The sequence below is a fragment of the Zalophus californianus genome, chromosome 1 (assembly GCF_009762305.2).
Source record: "Zalophus californianus isolate mZalCal1 chromosome 1, mZalCal1.pri.v2, whole genome shotgun sequence".
Lineage (NCBI taxonomy): Eukaryota > Metazoa > Chordata > Mammalia > Carnivora > Otariidae > Zalophus > Zalophus californianus.
The window spans coordinates 128,863,850-128,887,198 of record NC_045595.1 but is presented as its reverse complement, the minus strand read 5'-3'; positions in this window follow the sequence as shown (position 1 = coordinate 128,887,198).

Genomic DNA, 23,349 nt, shown 5'->3' with positions numbered 1-23,349 from the left:
TGTCATCAGTTTTACTGCCAGAGTAAAGAATCCTGCTTCACCCCAATAGTGTAGCATAGTGAAAAGCTTGTAAAGATGGAGGGGCTCTGTTTTTCAGTGTTTTTATTCTAAGAGTTCATCTGGCGACAATCTAATTCAATCACTATTTATTAAGTGTCAAAAATGTGAAAATAAATATATTTGAGACTCTAGGGGGTGGGAGTGGAAGGAATCAAAATCGAGCCTTACAACACCTGCCCTTAAAGAGAGCACAATCTAGAGATATAGGTAAGTATGTGCATAAGGAATCCGAACCAGAATTGTGTAAACTGTTGCAGTAACCAAACAACAGACTCCCATCCCCAGACCCAGACTCCTGCTCTGATCCATCCACCACAGTGCTGCCTGAGTTAGTTACCCAAAATAAAAATTCACACGTTTCCCTCTTCTGCATCAAGTTCTCTATTGCTTAGACAATATAGTCCAGACTCTAGTAGAAGGCCCTCAACATTTGGTCTGAAACTACCTTTTCATATTCAGATAACACTCTAGAGAACAATAGGTAAGAAAAAAAAAGTGGTACCACTTGAAAAGACTGGGCGTTCCAGTTTAACTCTTCAAATAGTGTAGGGGAGCATTCACTGTTTCTTTCTTTTTTTTTTTTTTAATGTATACTTGTATGGCTTTTTTTTTTAAGATTTTATTTATTTATTTGACACAGAGAGAGAGAGAGAGCGAGAGCAGGAACACAAGCAGGGGGAGTGGGAGAGGGAGAAGCAGGCTTCCCGCCAAGCAGGGAGCCCGATGTGGGACTCGATCCCAGGACCCTGGGATCATGACCTGAGCCAAAGGCAGATGCTTAATGACTGAGCCACTCAGGGGCCCAGCATTCACTGTTTCTTATAGGACTCATCCCTTCCTAACTTTTGCCTCCAAAAGAACTGACATCTGAAGAATAGAGTCAAGACAACAAACCAGCAAGTAGCTGAGGCATTTCGTTGTAAGGATAGGTACAGGAGAAGGAAACAAAGGGTGTGTTATTATGAAAGAAATTAACTGACATTAGCATCTCCTTTCCCTAACCCTTCCCACCCCAGCCCCAGTCCCCAAAGAGGAGAGCCCTGGGCTTCTAAATGTCTCAGTTCTGTATACTTCACCCAGGAAGAAAAATTGCTCTGTGATCACTCTTGAATATAGAGGGAGTGGTGAGATTCAGAGATAAAGAAAATTGCTTGGAATTCATTAGGCTGATGCAGCAAGATCTAGCACTGTGGAGGCAAGAATTGAGGAGCCGTAGGATGGGAAGTCTTTTTCTTTGGATGTGACTTTTTCAGTGGATGGGGAGTTCATGCATGATGTGGAAACAGGCCATTCTTTCATGCATCACCACAGTAAGCCTGTAGAAACACAGCAGTTGTGGGGCCCCGACAAGTCAGTGGTGAGCAAAATGTATGCCTGGAACTCCCAGCTTAGTGAAGAAATCAGCCCCAACAGCAGCACCAGGTAGAAAGAGCAAGAGTAAAGGCAGCAGCACCATGGACTAGTGATGGGCATCTCCTTCACTGTGCCCCATGAGCACCAAATAAACCTAACTTCTTGTGTAATCCCAAAGAAAGAACAGAATTCAGTCTCCCACCCATCAAATGATGGGGAACTCAGAGCAATTTATGTTTTATTTAGAGATTTAAGGAATGCACCTTGTATCATATCCTAAAATCTTTATATACTAGACCTAGTTCAGAGGTTATTCCCAGGTAAGAATGCTCAGAGCAGTGGGTTTCCAGATTCCTATAGATGCTTTTGCATGCCAAACCCCACATGCATGGGTCTACAGAGGAAACCACATTACCCTTTATGGAAAAAACCATTTCCCTATTCCTTCTTCCTTATTTCTGTAGACCACAGGCTAAATCCAGCCTGCTGCCTGTTTTTGTATGAACCTTGAGCTAAGTATGGTTTTTACATTTTTTTAAATGGTTGGAAAAAAAGCAAAACAAGAATAATAGTTTGTGACACATGAAAATTACATAAAATTCAAATATCTAGTCCATAAAGATGAAGTTTTATTGAAAACACCCATGAGCATTTGTTTACCTTGTATTACCATACCTATGGCTGCTTTCACTACAATGGCAGAGTTTTGTAGTTAGACCCTACGGTTCACATTAGCTGAAGTACTTATTATCTTATTATGCATTCCTGGCCCTTTACAGAAAAAGTTTGCTGACCCTTGCTTTGCACACGTGGAGAGTAACAATATTTAGGAGAGAGTGTGACACACTTTATTAGGAAACCAAGTGCCTGATCGATGGACAGGAAGCAGATTCTAGCCCTGGTCCCGAGCCTTCCCCTCCAACCTGTCCTAAGTGGGGAGAGGGCAATGGGCCCCAGATTTTCCTGGCTGGAGAGCCTCTATCCATGTAAGGACTCAGAACAATGGAACAGAAAGGTAAACAATATGCAAAGAACCCAGAGAAGCACTAGAAACTTTGCAGGCCTGAGCTTCTACCAGCTTCATTATACAACATGCCTAACGGAAGAAGCTGAGCATGAGAAGGGGAGCAGGTCAGCCAGCCTGGACTGGTAAAGGAGCCTTCCAGCTGCCAGCCCTGAAGGTCCACTTCCCTCCTTGCCACAGGAGAAGGGGAACAGGCTTAGATGGCCAAAATGACATCTTGACTGAAAAATGGTGGAGCATGGCAACAGGAAGAATAGCCTCCTCCCAGGTATCCAGAGAGTACTTTCTAGACCTAAAATAAGACACTGAGGAGAGTTCCAATCAAGCAAGCCTTCAGAGTGGGGCAAACTCCGTGCCCTGACTTTGTTGATTTTCCTCAGTAATTCTAGTCTACTGAGAGAGCAGCTATTTTAAATATTGAGCAGGAAGGGACAAAAAAAATGATTTGGCAATTAAAATATATGCCCCAAAGAACTGTTGTTGTTTTTTCTTTTTTAAAGATTTATTTATTTATTTGAGAGAGAGAGCAAGCATAAGCAGGAGGGGCAGAAGGAGAGGGAGAGAGAGAATCCGAAGCAGAAGCCGTGCTGAGTGTGGAGCCCTATGCGGGGCTCCATCTCATAACCGGAGATCATGATCTGAGCTGAAAGCAAGTTGGATGCCTAACTGACTGAGCTAACCAGGCACCCCGCAAGGAACTTTTTCAAACCATTTTCTTTTTAAGACTTTATTTATTTATTTGAGAGAGAGAGCACGCAAGAGACCAGGATATCAGGCAGCAGAGAGGGAGAAGCAGACTCCTCCTTAGCAGGAAGCCCACCTCTGGGCTCGATTCCAGGACCCAGAGATCATGACCTGAGCCGAAGGCAGATGCTTAACAGATTGAGCCACCCAGGCGCCCCTCAAACCATTTTTTTAAGTTTCTCTTTTTAACTGAAAATATTAGAAATTGAAATGAATTCTCACTAATGTCATTTTTTCATACTCCTCTCTTGACCACCTTTTGTTTTCAAATTGAATTAGGCAAGCTGCTGATTCAGAACAACACCTAATTGTTTTTGTAATCCCTCCATTCCACAAACATTTATTAAGGACTTATTAGTCTCAAGGCACTGTGCCAAGCATAAGTGGGTGAAAACAAAATGAATAAAATAGTCTCAGCCCCAAAGAGATTTGCAATTCAGTAAGAGAAATATAAAATATGATTACAAATAACAAATACTTAATACTGGATGGAAACCATATGGGTATGTGTGCATCTGAAATGTAAATATGCTGAGATACTTGGGTGAAAAGCTGAGCCTGGACAACTCAAAACAGAATGGACCTTGCCCTCAGCTATCACTGTGCTCTTGTGAAAGGGGGTTTCAGAACCAATTGCCTAGATCAGGGTTTTTCAAAGTGTGGTTGGAAGAGCGCCCCCATCAGAATAGCGCGTGATGCTTGCTAAAAGGCACACTGGTCTCTCCCCATCCTGCCGAATCAGAATCTCCAAGGCAGGACCCAGACCCCCGCCCCAGTAACAAGTTCCTCACGTAGTTCCTATGACACTTTCCAGCTTGAGACAGAGACTAGATGAGTGGTTCTCAAACATTGCTGTTCATGGAATTACCTAGACCCCAAACCAATGAAATTCAAGGATCTGGGAGATGGGTCTCAGGCACCAGTAGTTTGTAACACTCTCCAGGTGATCCCAACTTGCCACCAAGTTTGAGGACCAGTATTCTAGAACCACTGCTCCCATAACTTCACACAAAGATTAGGCTGCATTTCAAGAAAAAAATGTTTTCTTCCTTTTCATTGATGCTTCTAAGTAGACATTGAGTAGCCATTTTTTCCTTTTGTCTAATATATCCTCCAAGGTCTTGAACTTCCTAATCCAAACTTGATCCATTAATGTAATAGGCACGCATGCATGTGCCAGGCACCATGGGAAGAACTATAGAGGAGAAAAGATGAAAAAAGCAGTTCAACAAAGGTGACAGACAAGCGACAACATGAAAAATGCTAACATTCAGCGTGTCCAAGGGGCTTCAGGGACACAGAAGCACCTGACCAGCCAGGAATTGGGGGGTGCCAATAGCAAGCCGGGAGGGAAGGTCACAGCAAGGCTCCTCAGGGAAGGAAGCCCTTATGCTGAGTGTTGGATAAAGAGAAACTGGCCTCACAGAGAAGGAAGAAATGGGCAGCTCAGCAGACATCAATTGCAAAGGCATAGTCGTAGCTGAGATGTTTTAGAATTTCTGGAGTATGATGTGGCTGTGAAGGGTCCCCAGCCTAGGAGATGGCTTGGGCCACCCTACCAGTCCCCTCAGGGCCAAGAAGACCATTGTTCTGGCCTACTGAGTCTTAATTCCAGCTATAGAATAGAAGCAATTGGGATACTTTAAGTGAAGTCCGGGCCATACCCCTAGAGATACTGATTTAATGAGACTCAGTCTCCTCGATTTTTAAACAGGCTCCTTGTGGATTCTAGGATCCAGGGTTGAGAGTCACAGGTAGAACCTCAGTAAACAGAAAACTGGCCTTGACCCTTGGCTATGCAGGCTGGAGTAGGCTGGGGCTGGAGGCTGCAGGCTGCCCCTCGCCCCGGCTCTCCCCACCTATTTGCCTTCCTTCCAGCGCAGGCATGTGGTCCCTTTATTGCCTTCAGAGGGGAGAAGCCCAGGCTTTAGGGTTCTCAGACTGGCCATTCACCTTGGACAAAGGGGTTGAGTGAGTTCTGGCCGCTCCCAGGTACTCAAACTGCCACGCCTGCATTCCTGCATTCCTGCATTTCTGCATTCCTGCATTCCTACAAGCATTTCTACAAGCACACCCTCATTCCTGGTGGGAGGGGGGCCTATGTTGGCAGTGGCGGGGAGAGCCCTGTAGTGCAGTAGACCTTAGAGGTATCCCCAAGGAATAGATGTGAGTACTAGATTCGTGAATTCTGCCAGAGCACAGAACAGAATTTCTCCCATTAAATTCAGTGAAAGGAAATAAAACATTGTAATCAGATGCTTAATGAAAATAACGGAGTTGTAAGGAGGAATGGAAATGGTGAACGCAGATGAGAGGGATGCTGGGCAGTCAGCTCCATTTACACACCAGCTGAGTGACTCCTAGGGCACTGCGGCCAGACAGCATGTGATTCAAATCTGTGCTTGAGCAGAAGAACAAATTGCTACACGTCATAAATCTTCTGGGTCATCTGCAAATAGTTGAAACCGGGAATGTGAAATCCGCGAATGCCAAGGGTGCATTCATACATCAAAATGAACATTTGTGCAGACAACACGAGTCCAAGTGAGAGAAATGTGCAGCTGCATTTATGTGTAAATGGGATAGATAAAAATCTATCCACTGAACCTTTGAAACAGTATCTCTACAGCCCCCCATATTTCAAAGTCAGTGATAGGTATAATAAACAGATTTTTCTGAATCAAAATCGGGGCGTGTGATTTGAGAAAATATTTTTTTCTCAGTTGTAAATGGATTTATAAAGAAGAGTTCCCCTTGGGATCCTAGGAGATCCAAAGATCTACAAAAAGCGATGCTAAAAAGGCGGGCGGTGGGGCTCACACAGCACTTGGGCACACATAAGATTGCATCGGAGCCCTAGCCCTGGGAAGTCCATGGCTGTGCTACAGACGGGCCAGGGGCCATCTGAAGGTGTGTCTGGACAGGAAGTGCAGCGAACGTCCGAGACAAGTCAAAATGAAGAAGCAGTCCAAGGCAGTTGCATAAACATCCAAGAGATTAGAATGCACCCCAGGAAGGAGGGGGAGGGAGAAGAAAGAGATGGGGGTGGGGAGGGGAATTTTAACTTGAACGTGACTGAATGATAAACCCAAACTCACTGAGAAAATTCTCAGTCGGATTGAGTTACTTGGAAAACACAAATTCGAAACTTTCTGCTGAATATCAGTAATTACATTTATTACAAGAAGGTAAAGAAGATAGTCTGCACGTCCGTGTATATGATTAGGAAATAATGAGCCATCCCTGAGGCTTTGTTTGCTTCTCCTCAAATGGAAAATGTCTCTCCATTCACTGAGGCCAGGGCAAGAGCTGTGGCCTCTCCCAGAATGGAAAGCGCACCCCCCGCCCCCCGCCACCCCCCCCCCCCCCCCCCCCCCCCCGCCCTCAAGGCCACCAGCAGGGGCAGGTGTAGCTATGCGTTCATTCATTCGCTAATTCAATAATGATCTTCCAGCGCTGCTGGCCCTAGAGCCTTGGAATTCTGGGTCAGGAAGCCAAGGGGAAGTTGGGGAAGCCAAGAACAACCACACCAGACTTTCCTGTCGGTAGACAGCCCTCTTTTAAACCCTTCCTTAACAAAGAGGGTTGTTGTTGCTGCTGTTGTCATTGTTGTTGTTACAAAAGCCAGCATTGCCATTGTGTCAGGGAAATGAGTGCAAGCACACACCTGCACTGGGTGTAGAATGTAAACTTGAGCGGCTTTTCTCAAATGCAATTAGATACTATGTATCAAAGGTCTTTAAAATGTGCATACCTTCTTAACCAGAAATTCCAGTTCTAGAAATGTGCTTAAGACAGTGACTAACGAGATCAATACGGTGTGCTGGTTAGGAGCTAGTCCTTGATGTCAATGGAATCTGGGTCCAGGTCCTCATTCCACTGACTAGCTGAATGAAACTGTGGACAAATTACTGAACATGAACTTGAACATCGGGGTGTGTGAAATGGGGGTAATAATCATAGCCGTTGCGCAAGGCTATGGTGAGGGTTAAATGAGCGAAAACATGGGAATGCTCAGCACCAGCGCACCTGGCAAGATGTGCAGAGAGGAGCCAGTTCAATAAATGTTGCTGTTGGCCTTGAACTATACTATGTAACATGCAGAGAAATGATGAAACAACAGTGGTACATCACACCATTATTTGGAAAAGGGAAAAACTAAAATGCAATGAAAATACCTAATAATAAATGATTCACTAAACAAAATTATGATATATCCAGATAATGAATATTAAGCCATCCTTTAAAAAGGTTAGGGAAACATACATATTGCTATAGAAAGATGTTCACAATGTATCATTAAGTGAAGGAGGCAGGTTTATAAACTAGCATGCGCAGCATGATCAGCTTTTTGTTTATACATGCATATATATGCATAGAAAAATATACGGAGAGATGGACTCTAAAGATATTAAGATCATTGCCTATAAGTGAGATTATGGATTTTTTAAGTCTGTCTTATCTTTGGTTTTTTGTATTGAATATGTATTGCATTTGTAATAAGCAAAAAAAAAATTTATAAAAATGTCACTTTTAAACTGGAAACGCTCCTTAGGAAGACATAGGTAAATTTTATCAGGTAATTATCAAAAATCCCTCACAGAAGAATTCCAATTAAAGAAGGGATGAGGGAAATAGAAAACCACTTAGACCACAGCAGTAATAATATTCGCCACAATCAAGACCCACCAATGGATGCTAAAATCATGGGTAAAATTTTGAGAAGTGGAATATTGGTACAATGTCAAAGTATCTCCCTCAAGATAGTTATTAATTACGAAGGGGGAAAGAGTAGCTTTACAATGGAGAAGACTGGCAGACAGCACGTTCACCACATGATCAAGGTTAACATTACCACCAATGAGACATATCAGCATCATGAACCCCTTGATATGATGATGCCCTGAGTGCAAGCACATGTCACTTCTATCATATTCTTGTCCAAAAGGTGGGACTTCCATCTTACGATGAGAACAGATCAGGCAAACTCAAATTGAAAGACATTCTATAAAATAACTGACCAGTTCTCCTTAATAGCATCAAGGTTATAAAAGACAAGGAAAGGCCAAGAAACTATCCAATGTGTGACATGACAGCCAAGGGCAATGGGAGATCCTGAATTGGCTATTAGAACAACTAAAGGACACTAGTGGAAGAAATAGGGAATCCAAATAAAGTCAGTAGTTGAGCTAAGAGGATTGTCCTACTATTAATTTCTTAGGTGTGATAATTGTTATATGGTTATATAAGATATTAATATTAGAAGAAGCTGGGCAAAAGGTATATAGACACTCTTTGCACTATTTTTGCCATTTTTTGTGTGTGTGTCTAAAATTATTTCAAAATAAGAAGTTTAAATATAAAGCAAGACTGGATAAGCCTGGATACCTGGAATTAGACATTATTGGGAAGTTCCCAAGAGGGCCCAGGCAGGAAAGGTCTTAGTCCTATATCTCCTCATATTTGAATAGAAAATATTACTTTTACAACTTGCTAGGTTAAAATTAGATTAAGGCAAACATAGGGGAATGTACCATATCAGTTTTTAGCACATAGCCACAGAGAACATTCACAGATACTATCAATATTCAACATTTCTCTTTTGAACTATCACTCTTCAAAAGCCATAATTTCCCCATTCCAGTTCATTGGTTCAATTCTCTTTTTTAAATCTCAATAATCTTTTTTTCATGTCCTTTCTGTGAGGAAGCAAAAATTAAAGATGAAAGTCCTTTGAATTTTAATTATCTCAAAAAGCGTCTTTATTATTCCCCTTTTTTTTTCAAAATCAGGTATGCAATGTTTGTTTCCTTTAGTGCCTACTGAATTGGTATCTGAATCAGAAATAAAATCACCAATCGAGGAAACATGATGTTTTACCTCCTAGTCCAAGCCTATTGGTAATTAAAACAAGTAGCAACTACAAATGCAACTAAATTTATTGAGATTTACTCTATGTTTACTTATATTTTCACCATCCCCATTTTACAGTTGACAAAATTGAGGGTTAAAGAAATGAATTAGTTTTTTTTCAAGGTTGGAAAATAAGTGGCAGAATCAGGTCCCAGGTGCTCTGCTATTCATTGTTTATTTTAAAAACTTGTGTGAATGTTCATTGGTGAATTTCACTGGTATTAGAGGTCTATCTAGAAACTTCTGGAAATCCAAAACTGCTAGTTGAGGAAAAGATGCCTATTGCATGTAGGAGTCTGCAGGCATACATCACCCTTTCAACCTTGCACAGGGTAACTAAGAATATGTAGATCTGATTAGAACAGGGCAAACAAAAACTGTATCATGCAAGGGAGCTTGCTAATCTGGGATTTCTCCTTGGCTATTCAGAGATTCATTTTATATTTTAATATGCAAAATTGCAGCTGACTTAAGATGGAGCCTAGATTCTCTAATCACTGTAATTCCACATGTGTAGACTTTTACTGTAGGGAATGTACCACCTCCTTGTGGGCACTCTGTTCCCTCCCCTAAACCACCCTACATACATCTGCCGGATTAATCTTCTTACAGTTTTAATTACTTCATTCCTCAGCTGAAAAATCTTAAAAGGCTCCACACTGTCTTTGAAATGTTATCTAAATTCCTCAATGTCTGGCTCCGATTTCTCTTTCCAATAAAATTTTATCATCAGTTAGGATAATTTCCGAAACAACTAACAGAAATCTCAACTCACACCGGCCTAAACAGAAGGGAACTCATGTTCTCAGACAACTGGGAGGGCAGAAATAGGGTAGGCTCGGAGGTGGCTTAATCCCGTAGCTCTGGTTCCATGCCCCCAGGCCTCTCTCTCTCAGACTCTCTTCTCTCCCTCTCTCCCACTCTCTACCCTCGTCAAACATTCTGTACTCAAGCCAAATGAAAACAAGTTCGTGCCTTCCCACTTTGTCATGGGACATCCACCCACCATCCTTCAAGGCCCACATCTTCCATGGCCCATCCCTGTGTTTCCCGGCAGATAGCCTTGCCCTCTTTCTCTGTGATTCCACAGTACTTTACACCTGTGTATAAAGGCCCTTGCTGTGTCCTGTCTTGTAAAATAGCCACTCAGATCTATGCCTTACTTTCTGTACTCAACTGTAAGACCCTTGAGGGCTGAGTCCAAAGCCAGCCCCCTCTTCATCTCCCCATTTCCTGACTAGTGCTTTGTACATAGGCTGTCAGCAAATAAGCTAATCAATCAAGGAAAAGGTCAACCTTATGAGAAAATGTGCATGGTTGTTTGTCCTAAGGCACCATGTTTTCCCTTTCATTTGGCGGTCTTCAGGGCCTAACACAAATTAACACAAGTTTTTGTTTTTTAGTTAAATGTGCCATTCTCAGCAAACAATAAAGAGGACTTCCAAGAAAGAAAGAAAGAAAGAAAGAAAGAAAGAAAGAAAGAAAGAAAGAAAGAAAGAAAGAAAGAAAGAAAGAAAGAAAGAAAGAAAGAAAGGAAGGGAGGGAGGGAGGAAGGAAGGGAGGGAGGGAGGGAGGGAGGGAGGGAGGGAGGGAGGGAGGGAGGGAGGGAGGGAGGAAGGAAGGAAGGAAGGAAGGAAGGAAGGAAGGAAGGAAGGAAGGAAGGAAGGAAGAAAGAAAGAAAGGAAGAAAGAAAGAAAGAAAGAAAGAAAGAAAGAAAGAAAGAAAGAAAGAAAGAAAGAAAGAAAGAAAGAAAGAAAGAAAGAAAGAAAGAAAGAAAGAAAGAATATCAGATTTCTCTGAAACCTTGGGTTGAAAACAACCAGAGGACACTTGGGTTTGCAGGAGGAGTTTTCTGCAGAAAAGAACATCAAGCAGAAAAGCTCTTCCAAAGCCAAAACTGATCGCAGGACCCAGGCTAAGCCTGCTTCGTGCTGATGATGTTTCTTCTGTGTTCCCTGCTTACCTGCACATCATCCTCATCTAAGTGAGACACCAGACAAAAACCAGCCTCCTCTTGGCATCACTCACTCTCTAAACCCTTCAGAGGCCTGAAGCTAACCTGTTCGAAGATTTGCCTGCCCAGAAGTAGAGTCCAAGAGAAACCCTCCAAGGAGTATGGCCTAGGGGAAGTCACATGGTAAAGTCAGTATGCCCTGACCACCTCCCTGCCCAAGATCATTATCCATATAAACCACATTGAAATCTATGTTATCTCACAGCAAACTGGGCACTAGCATCTTTCAGTTAATAACAATGGCAGAGAATTCAGCAAAGGGCAACATGATTCCTGAGTGCTATGTGGGAGAGAATGAAAGTCTGCTTTGGTGTAGGATGAGGTCATTTGTCAGATAAGGTCTCGCATTGGGATTCGTTCAATCGCTCACCCTAATATATTTAATAAATGTCTGTTAGGCATTAGGTGCTATGTTAGTTATGAGCTTGCAACCTCTTTGGGGCCAGCTGAAAAAGCCAACTCCATCTTCTCCCAAAGCCACCTCCCTCATCGATGGCCCAACAGCTCAAGTTCTCCTTGAAATGTGGAGCTCAGGGTGAGGAGTTTCCATGAAGGTTCTGCCTCAAGTCCCAGGGCAGAAGTGGCCACGTCTCACCAGAAGCTGTGGTTGTGCCAAGTCAGCTGTGGAAACGATGTGAGTGGTTTTACTTTAAATACAGGAAAAGTTGAAAAAGGACAGGTCAGGACTTTCAGCTAAATATGGGGATACAATCATTGCAAGAAGACAACCCAAGTTGCTAATCATTTTTTATGGATAGTAACTTCTTTCCTGGGGCCCTTCTCTGTCTTCTCAGTTCTCTGTTGTTTGTGGGTAAATATCCACCTGCTAATTTACAGTATTCCTGTCTAATTGGCAACCAGCTGCCTCTAAGAAATAAGATACTATGTTCAAGTGTAACTATTTTCCCACCTCCCTCTTATCACTGAGACAAAGACTGAATATAGAAAATATATTCTTAAAATAGATAGGCTCTTTAGAAAATAAAACCAGCAATGTGATATAAAGTTAGTGCTAAGAAGTCTAGCTTTTCTAATCCTTTCACGGTAGGCAAAGACTATACAATCATGACTAGGAGCAGACCTAGTCAAACGTTAGTAATCACTTCTCAATCAAAATAAAGAATGAGCTGCTTCTTGAATCGCTTCTCTTGAGAGTGCTTTTATTTGAAACCTTTATGGCCCTCTGAACTTTTGAAACTCTTCAATAGCAAATTGCCATAATCTGGGAGCTGGCTTTCTGGGTTAGGTAGATGCTGCCTGTCCGCTCAGTATAGGGTTGGTGGGATATGCCAGAATACAGGTGTGCTTTGGAAGAAGGTCATGCACGTGTGCTTGGACACATCATGAAGAAGACCATCCTGACCGGTAAAGGAAGACAAACAAAAACATCAAGGCCTTGTTGGCTAAAGGGCAGCCCAAAGAGATAGGGAAATCCCTAAAGCAAAGAATAGATAGTGGAATTCCAGACACCTGGGTCCATGGAGGGGAAGAGATGTGCCTGTGGGGGGAGGGTGGGGAGTGGAGTAGTGCTGTGTCTGGCCTGCTAAGTGAACCCTCCTTCACAGAGGTCCTATCACTCGCATTCATGTTAACAGATAAAACAAATAGGTAATTATTCCATCCAGAAAACATCAAGACTGTGATACAGATATAAAAACACTGTCTTATAGATGTAGCAGATTAGCTCCAAAAGAATTCAATGGCCTTCTTATAGTCCCAAAGAACTTAATAATATGAGAAATTGCATAGCAAACATTTCCAGACTGAAGATGGAAATTTCTTTAGAGGCAGCTCCTCCTATCCAGGGCATTTTGCTGCACTTGAACGGGGGCAACAAAAAATGCTTTATAGGAGTGTGTGTGTTCCCTCCAGGTCATCATAAAAATTATAACAAATCATAACATTTTGGAATTCAAAAAAATCTAATAAAGTTTAACTCCTCCTTTTTATAGATGAGGAAGATGAGGCCTCAGGGAATACAGTGACCTCCTTAAAATAATACAACTACCAAAGTATGTGAAAAAAGCCACAACTTACACTTGAGTCATCTGACCCCAACTTCAAACTATCTCTACCTCCAAAAAAGATAATGAGCAACAATAAGAGAAACAAAATCTTGACTTTTTCAAAGGTAGGGAGCATTCTTACAAACACCTGCAATTTATCTTCTTGAACTAATCTACATTCCTGAACTATTGCTCTCCTTGGTGAGGACCCTTCGCCTGCTACCTGCTATATAAAGTTAACCTTGTTTAAATGACTATAATGGGAGCCAGTAGCTCTTGCTCTCCCGGAATTGTTCCATCTTCGATTCATCCTTAACCATCTTGGTTTTGGAAATTCACTAGATAGACTAAAAAATATCTTTCTTCTCCTAAGAAACTCTCTCTGAGGTTGTAGCTTGGTGAATTTAAAGCTCTATGAGGAGAAAGCAGAAATAAAAGCCAGTTGGAAAACAACCAAACCTTTAGCGGAATTCTCTGAGCCTGTGTGCACATGTGCATATGTTCCCCTCCACTACAGCAGCTCAATATTTGCTCTTGGTTTTGACCTGTTTTCATTTCCTGGCACCTGCTTCTGGGCCTCTGCGTCCATGAGAGCCTGTCCTGGTTGGACACATCAGAGGTTGTCACCCAGCTGCATAAAATGTCAAGCCCATGGGTTCAGCCTAGGGATGTTACTTGGATGTCAGCAAGAGGGGTCAATGCCTCATGGTGGCATTCTGATTCTCTTCCTACTCCTGGGAGAAAAAAGAGAGAAGCCAATTTTTTTAGAAGTGCAGTATGCCTCCTTGAAAGGCACTGAGACTCTAAAGCCACTCTGTTTGGGGTCTAATTATAATGACTCATATTTATTAAGCACTCTCAATGCTCAGTACTTTGCATACATGATCTCATTTCATGTTGAAAACATCTCTATGAAGAAAGCATTCTTTTTTTTTCATGACAAAGAGACTGAGGGTCATAGTAGTAAAGCTGGGACTTGAACCCAGGGGAGTCTGCATACTTAACCACTCACTATATTGCTCCTTAGGAGTTAAGACAGGTAGGAAACACTTGCCCAGAATAATATTAATGGAAGGGTGTCTGGAGAATATGCAGTCTGTCAATTTCCCCCAGACTTTCAAATTTCAGCCTTGGATCAAGCAAGAACTTTAGCAAGCCATACAGCCATCAGCTTGACATCGAAGGACATTATAATCTAACATTGAAGGACAAAACAAATCTAACACAAAGATGTTGTTGAAGGCACCATCCACTACCTTGACATAGTATCCTCCTTACCAAGACCCATGGGGAAACATTTCCTGTTACTCACAGTATCAGGAAAAGCTGTATTCTCCTAAATCGTCACTTTGTTCGTAAATGTGAACAGAGTAAACTCAGTTCCTATTTGGTTTCCATCTTTGTTACAGCTTCTAGGAATTCTTAGGCCAAATTTATGTCCCACATCTAGAAACTCTCCAGGACTATATACCTGTAATATGCCTTTTGGTATACTATACTCACTCTTTGTTTTATTAGTTTCCTACCTATATTCTCCTTTGGTCCTGATTCTATAGCTATTAATTTTTTGCTTTCCTTCATTTATTATACTATCTCTAATCCTTTATGGAATGAGGTGCTGAATGAATGAATGAATGAATGAATGAATGAATGAATAATAGTTAAACAGTTGTCTTCTTTTCAATGAGTTGGAAAAGATGCATGGCACCTATTCAAGTCCCTGAATTCCAAATCAGAGGAAAACCCAGACCCTGATCGACAAGACAGTGCTTGTGCGAACGCTATGATCAACAGAGACAGTAGCAACACAGAAACTAGCAAAGCCATGTAATGAGAGGAAAGGGTGAATGGTGACCTCATGGTAGCAAAGAGAGAAACATTATGCTACCCCAAAAAGCAATTGAACCACCCTGAAGACCCTGTCCATGAGAAACAGAGATCTTTGGGGGACTGAGTTTCCACTCATAATGCTATATAGGCTTGAACCTGAGACTTGCATTAGCATAACCCACACACTCTTGAGTCCAACGTTCCAGACTGCAGTGTCCTAAAGACATAAGTATAAGTATACACATGTAAGATTATGCCATGTTTTTGCATTGGTTTGCCTCACTGGTTTGCAGTTTGTAGCTCCAGATCATAATTATATTTTTAAGTACTACCTTTATCTCACATCTACAAATCATGAAGTGATTATTATGCCTTTAGGGCCCCCTAAATGCTCTCAGAACTATGCCTATTCAAGTCATCCAAATCTCTAGTGTTGATTCAGTATTACAGCCCTAGCAAACCCAGGTTGATTGGTCTGTTCCAAATGGTCGACAGAGGAGAGGGAGTCTAAGAGGAAGGTAAATTTGGCCAAAGAGGAATCATATGAGTGTAGCTCTGGTTGCTCAGACTATGAAAGCAAATACACTCTAAATTCTGTGTTCAAGATTCCCCCTGTTGGATCCTGATAGACAGACTGATTAAGCACATTACCTTATGCCTGGGCAGTGATCTGAAGTTTTATGATAGATGATTTTTCCATTACTTTTCCTAAATGATTATATGTGCCGTAAGAAAATATCCTGTCCAAGATTGGAAATATCTGGAGGAGACCTTCATGTTCCTGAATCAATCAACCAACTAACAAGTATTTATTGGTCATCACCCATATGTTCATCACTGTGACAAGCTTGTTGGTAAAACCATAAAAGAAACCAAGATCTGATTGCTGCCCTCAAAGGACTTACACTTTAGCTGAAAAGACAAGCCATTACTTTTTTTTTTTAGATTTATTTATTTATTTATTTGACAGAGAGAGACACAGCGAGAGAGGGAATACAAGCAGGGGGAGCAGGAGAAGGAGAAGCAGGCTCCCCACTGAGCAGGGAGCCCAATGCGGGGCTTGATCCCAGGACCCCGGGATCATGACCCGAGCCGAAGGCAGACACTTAACTACTGAGCCACCCAGGCGCCCCAAGACAAGCCATTATTAAAAATTAAAGAAACCTTATAATCAAAGCATTTGGCATCAGTGATAAAAATTTTAAAATGAGAGAGAAAGAACACTGGGTGTGGGGTTTGTTAAGGTAGAGGCAGAATTTGAGCTGGCCTTGAAGAGGAGCTAAAAAATAATGAAGAGCAAAAAATGAGAGAGTTTGTTCCAGGTTGAGGCAAAGAGGAGAAAACTCTAGACACAACTAGCCGTAGTAGTTTTGAGCTGATATTGGACTTCTCCCATCACTCTGGCTCAAGAGACACTGTCAGATACTCCAGGCAAGAAAGAGCAATTCTTTCAAGAGCACACACCTCAGAGTTTTGCAGAAAGGGCTCTAGATTTTACTTTCCTTGCTTACCACTTGGATTTCATTCGAGTCTTTTCCCTTCCACGTGGGCCTTACTATCCCACTTATATTTTCAGCTACAATTTTGAAAGCACATTTATTGGGGTTTGTAAAGAATGTTCAAAATACAGTTACTCATATATTCTTCAGCAGAAAGTATTGCCCTTCTAGATCATTCTGTTGCAAGGATTCTTATTACGATCTGCATTGGGATGAGAGTACATCTTCTAATTCTAAAACTAATGTAGTATGCCTCCATTTCCCCCCATCTGCTTCTAGCCACCTGAGAGCTCTTCATTTTTCTTGGAGATGATGGTGGAATTATCGAAGGAAAGGGGGAATACACTATCCTTGGGGCAAGGAGATCACTGATTCATAGCCCGTAGACATGTAGTCTCCGAGCAGCCAGTGATGTTCCTGTAACAACAAGAGCCTCCATTCTCCTTTCAAGCTAAGGGCTTTAGAAACACCAGGGAGATGGAAACAGCACATTCTGTTTCTTCATAATAAATCTCCCATCTTATTGTCTGAGACGTTTTGCTCTCCGGAGGACACAGGGCCTGTTTCTCAGCATTTTTCAATTGGGCCCTTCCTTGCCTCCCGCCCATTTCTATTAAAACGGTTTACTGGGATCCCAAAGAGGCAACCTGCCACATCAGGTTTATCATTTTCTTTTCTCCCCCTCCCCTCTCCTTTCCAATCTCATTTAGATACTTTTTCTTTCCCCACCCCCCCTTCCCCACCTCCCCATCCTGGTCTTCCTCAGTCATCCATCATGACCCAAGGGACCTCTTTCTCTAGGTCTTCAGAGAGAAACAATTCCTGGGTTGGACCGTGAAGCAAAACATTATGAGACTCTAACTCAATCTCAATCACTATTTGGCACTACATTTTATGAGTGAGAAATGCAATAAAATAGCAATTTCTAAATTTAACTAACATTATATAATGCAATTATTTATTCCAGAAGGCTGTCATTTATATATTGCCTGCACTATTGATTAGTATGAAAAGGCAATGTACAGGAAGCCATACAAATTGATCATTATTTAAAGCGGTTAATCAAATATCTAATCTGTTTCTGTGAATTTCCCTCCAGTAATCACGCTGCATATCACACAAGGTACCAGTGGACTGTAATCCAAATCCACACACCAACACTAGACTAGAATGGAGTCTAACAAGAGAAGCAAAGAGATGACTCTCTCATTCTATTGTTTGAAATGCTGGAAAGGCCATTAAAGCAGAAGAAACCATGTTTTTCTTCCACACACCCCTTCTCACTTTGCTCCCACCCCTCATCACCATAAGCCGAAGCCACTTAAGGATTACAGTGATCCATCATCATTATCACCCGTATGATGGCAGGGCCACTACCCAGGGCAAAAGATGCTTCGATGCTTCAAGAAGTGAAAGATGCTCTTCTGAGGGATTCTTGTTTGTTTGTTTTTGGCTTTATAGGCTCCTTCAGGCAGAATGGAGGCAGGAGGAGAACAAGAAATGGATATTCAGTCAGGAAAACAATTAACTAGCACAGCTTCACTGCACAGTAACATCAAATCATATAGCAATTAGAGCCCCGCAAAACCCCCAGTTTGGTTTCACGCGCATTTAAGGATGAAAACTGATATGTAGACAGCGCTGATGCTGGACTGCAAAGGAAAAAATCAAAGAGGCAAACATTATAAAATTTCATTCTCTGCCTAATCACATCTCTAGAATGGTGATTTGAGCTCAGAGTATTTTTAGTCTGTACACAAGAAAATTCACCTTCTCTCTCCTCAGGCCTTGGTAGATTGCCAGAGAATTGTCTATCTCTCCTTTTTTTTTTTTTTTTTTCCCACGTTGCATATGAAAAAGTGAATGTTTACTTAAAAATATATTGCACTTGTTCACTAATAAAGGGGTTAGTTAACCCATTGGCCTCACAGATTACCAAAGCTTTCATGGTTAAATCCAGGAAAGTAATAACTAAAGCTTCCCCCAAAGCAAAGCAACAGTGCTTTTAAAATGTGGACGGATCTACCAATCTTTGTGCTGTTAAGCTTTACCATGTAAAAAGGAATTTAGCTTTCTTTATCTTGTGAAAATGTCAGTACAGGTGACATAACCTGCAAAATATTCATGTTTCCTTTCCATTTTTTTTCCTAATTGAGTGTTTTTCTCTTGGAAAGTTTTTGGTAGAATAGTTCATTTGTAATACAGCAGGAATTTCTCAATACAAAGCAAGCCACGAAGGTTCATTTTCCCCTGTCTACCTCTGAAGGTGTTTTTGTCATTTGACTTTAGGTTGAAAAAAGAAATAAAGTGACTAAGACATCTGCCTCCTTTATTTTTTTTAAATGAACTATTTTGGAATAATTTGAGATTTACCAGAAAGTTGCAAAGGTTATACAGAGTTCCTGCATACCCCTTTCCGAGTTTCCCCATATTTTACATCTTACGTTACCATTGTAGGTCTGTCAAAACTAAGAAATCGATATTGATAGATTGCTAGTAATTGAACTCCACACTTTATTTGGATGCCACCGGCTTCTGTATTACTGTCCTCTCACCGTTCCAGAAACCAATGTACCTGCCACATTGCCCTGAGTTTCACGTTTCCTCGGTCTCCCCAACCTGTGACGGTTTCTCAGTCCTCCCTTGTTTTTCACGACTGATCCGATATCCTATAGCGTTTCCTCCAATCCGAGCTTCTCTCTTGTTTTTTTCTCAGGATGAGACAAATGTTAGTAGTTTTTAGAAAGAATAACACAGAGGTGAATTGCCCTTCTTGTCACTCCATATCAGGGTACCTGATACCCATATGATGTCACTGCTGACATTAGCCTTCATCCTCTATGAAGCTAGTATTGGCCAAGTTTCTCCACTCTAGGTTTACTATTTTACTCTTTCTTTTATTTACTTTTTTAGAGAAAAGTCACTAAGTCCAACCCATACTCAATGGTAATAAATAAATAAATAAAATCTTTTTTTTTTAAATGTAGCCATTTGAAACTTAGGCCAAAGCATTTTGGTTCAGCAAACATCCCAGTCACTTTTCAACCTTACTCAGCCACATAATTATCTCTGCAGAAAACAGAGGAAGCAGTGTCCACGTCCTTCTCTGAAGGACCCATTTGACATCCTATGGCACTCCAAGGACAGCATGTCTTGGACATCCATCATAGCCACTCCATCATAACTACTCTCTATCTTTCACCATTCATTAAGTCATTACCCATGCCTCCAACAGACATTTCTTTAACACTTACTATATGCCAAATGCTGTGCTGGGTCTTGGGGCAGCAACTGGAAAGAAAGGTTACAAGAACAAGTAAGGGGCTTAGAGAATAGCAGGTTCTACGTGAAGCACATTAATGGGGTGCAAAGTGGGCCCAGAGGAGGAAGTATTCCATCCACCTGAGGAAGGACAGCATGAATGGCTACATGAAGATGTTACTGAAACAGGGTCTCAAAAACTGTTTCCCAGGTACCATGCTGGGGTAGAGAAAGGTGGGGGGTGTGAGCGAAGGATGACCTAGTCCAAAGGACAGCCTTGAGCACAGGCACTGAGAATTGCAAGGGTTGACATGAGATCACACACCTTCTGTGAGCAGCTGATCAGGAATCAACTATTTCTATTAAGATCCTTGGAAGAGTCATGGCCCATAACAGAGGCTATGGTTCCTTTCTCCTATCAGTGGTTTACAGAATGGAATAGACAGAATAATTTACCAAATGATGCATGGAAAGTACTTTGATGTTTATTCTATGAACATGCCAAAAGATTATACCTCCTATCTCACCCCAAGGTAGAAAAGAAGGAAACAGAATAAAGCGCACATTTCAACGACATTAATCAGGCTTCTATCATCTCCAAGCACTTTGCTAGGTACCCTGCAAACGTTCTTTCATATTTATTGTTATTATCATCACCATTTTATGATGACAAAACTCAGTCTTAAAGGTTAACATGGTAGGTTACACACCAAGTAAGGGAGGAAAAAGAGACTGTTAATCTGGTTCTAATTTTGATTGAATTTTATTTCCCCTTCTGATTTTTTTCTTTTTGTAGGTAGCAGATTTAATAAGCCGGGGAACATACACATGAAGCTTGTCTTGGATGGCTGCAAGAGGAATAGATCTCCTCATCCACTTGCCAAAATCTTGAGTTTATATAGAGGACTTAACAGGGTTTCAGTCATGTAGATAGTACAGACGGTCTCAATAACATTACTCTCTTAAGGCTATGTCCCTAAAGTGGCTCCTGCTGTGGGAATGGTGGGCAGAACATCCATTCCAAGGACAGGGGCAGGATGAGGAGCCTCGGATCGCCTGGGTCCAGCTCTTGGGTCAACAAGAGGTCACATCCTTTCCTTGACCTCCTCCAACACCACCCCTCATGGCCAACCCCCTCTTCTGCAATGTTCCCTAAGCGGTCAGCAAAGGGTTACTCTAGCATCGAGGAGCATCTTTGCTGGCTACCAGGCTGCCCCAGAGGCATAGCACAGCAACAATGTATGCACCTACAAGAGAAAACACAGGTGAAGCTAATGGTTCCCAAAGCAAGTGATTTCTTTTTTTTTTTTTTTCCCCACCAAAAGCCCATGATCCAAACCACTGATTTATTAAGTCTACTAGGCTGGGGGGTCGGATCACTCAGGGTGTTCACTTGTGTCTCCAGATTTAATAAAGAAGATACATTAGCAGACTCATCAGGTATGAACACACAGCATTCTGCTTGGAGAATGGGACAGATGGCCACTTGTGAGGCAGTAATGACGTCCAAGGCCATTCTATTTTGGAGGACAGCTTTTCTCATTAGAGACATTTCAGTGTTCAGGAAACATGGGCTTTGTCCGTCATTTAAGGCTTGCTGGGTGAATTTAGTAAGGCTGCTATGTGTGCTATAATGTCCTCCAGGCTGATGGAGGGAACAAAGACAGAGGCCAAATGATTGTACCAGTAAAAATAGAATGTGCCCAACTGGCCTTGAGGGGAGGGAAGATGGCAGATTCTTCCCCTGTGCCCAGGGAAAACCCAGGGTTCAGTGGCCCAACCACCCAGGTGGAAGCCACGACCAAAGATCTGTGCCACGTGATCACTGGGTTCCCTTCAGGACTACCCAATAAACACCTGGGCAACCCAACCAGTCAGTGCCAACTGGCCACTATCCTTTAATACGACAGAATGACCACACAGCTCCAGTGATATCTCTCCTATATTCCTGGTACAGTTGGGGTGGTTCTGTCTAGAGTAATTTTTCTGTTCTCAACAGAGGGATGCATGAGTGCTCAAATGTCCATAATCTGGAGTAAGCCACATGAACCCATCCTAAATCTGGTGTCGCCACCCATGGCTCTGATGGTGGTATTTTCAGGACACTTCTAGTCAGCAATCTGATGGACTGCCTGTGCAGCTCGATTGGCAGAGAAAGCATGCCGATGCCTGGTGTTATTGTTAGCACGTGCCACAGGCTAGGTCTTTGGATCAGTATTGGTAATAGCAGATGAATTGAGAGTAATAGCCTCAGCTTGTTCTTCCGTAATGTATTGCCTTTCTGCCTTTCAGCCCCCTCCCTGGAATGTTGATACCCACCATGGCAGCCTAGCATGCTAGAGAGGGGCACCTGCCCACACACCCAACCGCTGGGTCTCCGGACTGAGAGATAGACATTATCTACAAAGTCGTTGCTGTACCTGAGCGAAACTGGGTCTATCCGTCATGTTTATTTCCTGCAAGGCGAGAGTATAACAGCTGCTGCCCCTCAGCACATAGGAGGTGATGGGTGATGGCATTGAGGGTGGAAAAAATCAATGTGAAGTCAACAGGACTTTAGTCAACTGAGACAGAGATTGAACAGAGTCACTACACTTTGGCTCAAATCTGAGTGAAACACCAAAGATCTAAAGGGTACATCAGAGAGGTAGAACATGACTCAAAAGGACACAGTCCATGGGAATAAAAGACAATGACCACGTCAAAATAGGCTGAGTATCAAACACTTCAAGGATCTAGATTAATGGGGCACCTGGGTGGCTCAGTGGGTTAAGTGTTTGCCTTCAGCTCAGGTCATGATCCTGGAGTCCCAAGATCTAGTCCCACCTCAGGCTCCCTGCACAATAGGGAGTCTGCTTCTCCCTCTGCCCATCCCCCCACTCATGTTTTTTCTCTTTCTCTCTCTCAAACAAATAAATAAAATCTTAAAAAATAAATGAATAGGAGGCCTGTGTGGCTCAGTCGTTAAGCATCTGCCTTCGGCTCAGGTCATGGTCCTAGGGTCCTGGGATCAAGTCCCGCATTGGGCTCCCTGCTCTGCGGAAGCCTGCTTCTCCATCTCCCACTCCCCCTGCTTGCGTTCCCTCTCTCACTGTCTCTCTCTCTCTTTCTCTCTCTCTGTCAAAAAATAAATATAATCTTTAAAAATAAATGAATAAATAACAAATTTAAAAAAATAATCTAGATCAAAAATTCTGTCTGATAATAAGCTACGGTAAATAAGAGCTGGGCTCAGCCCCCGGAAAATAAGGCTAGTAGGAACAAGCAAAGAACTTCCCCTCCCACTCCCACATATATCAGGGATTAACAAGGGGCTCCCTTTTCTCTGGGTAATGGTGCCTTTTTTAGAAACAGAGAAATTCAACAGCAATATCAGCTCCTCTAAAACAAAAAGTTAAGAGTAAAAAAAAATAAGCCAAAGAAGAACTACAAGAAATCTTGTGTGAATATATCACTTTTAAAGGGAAAAGGGGTGGTGCCTGGGTGGCTCAGTCATTAAACTTCTGCCTTCGGCTCAGGTCATGATCCCAGGGTCCTGGGATCGAGCCCCGCATTGGGCTCCCTGCTCAGCGGGAAGCCTGCTTCTCCCTCTCCCTCTCCCCCTGCTTGTGTTCCCTCTCTCGCTGTGTCTCTCTCTGTCAAATA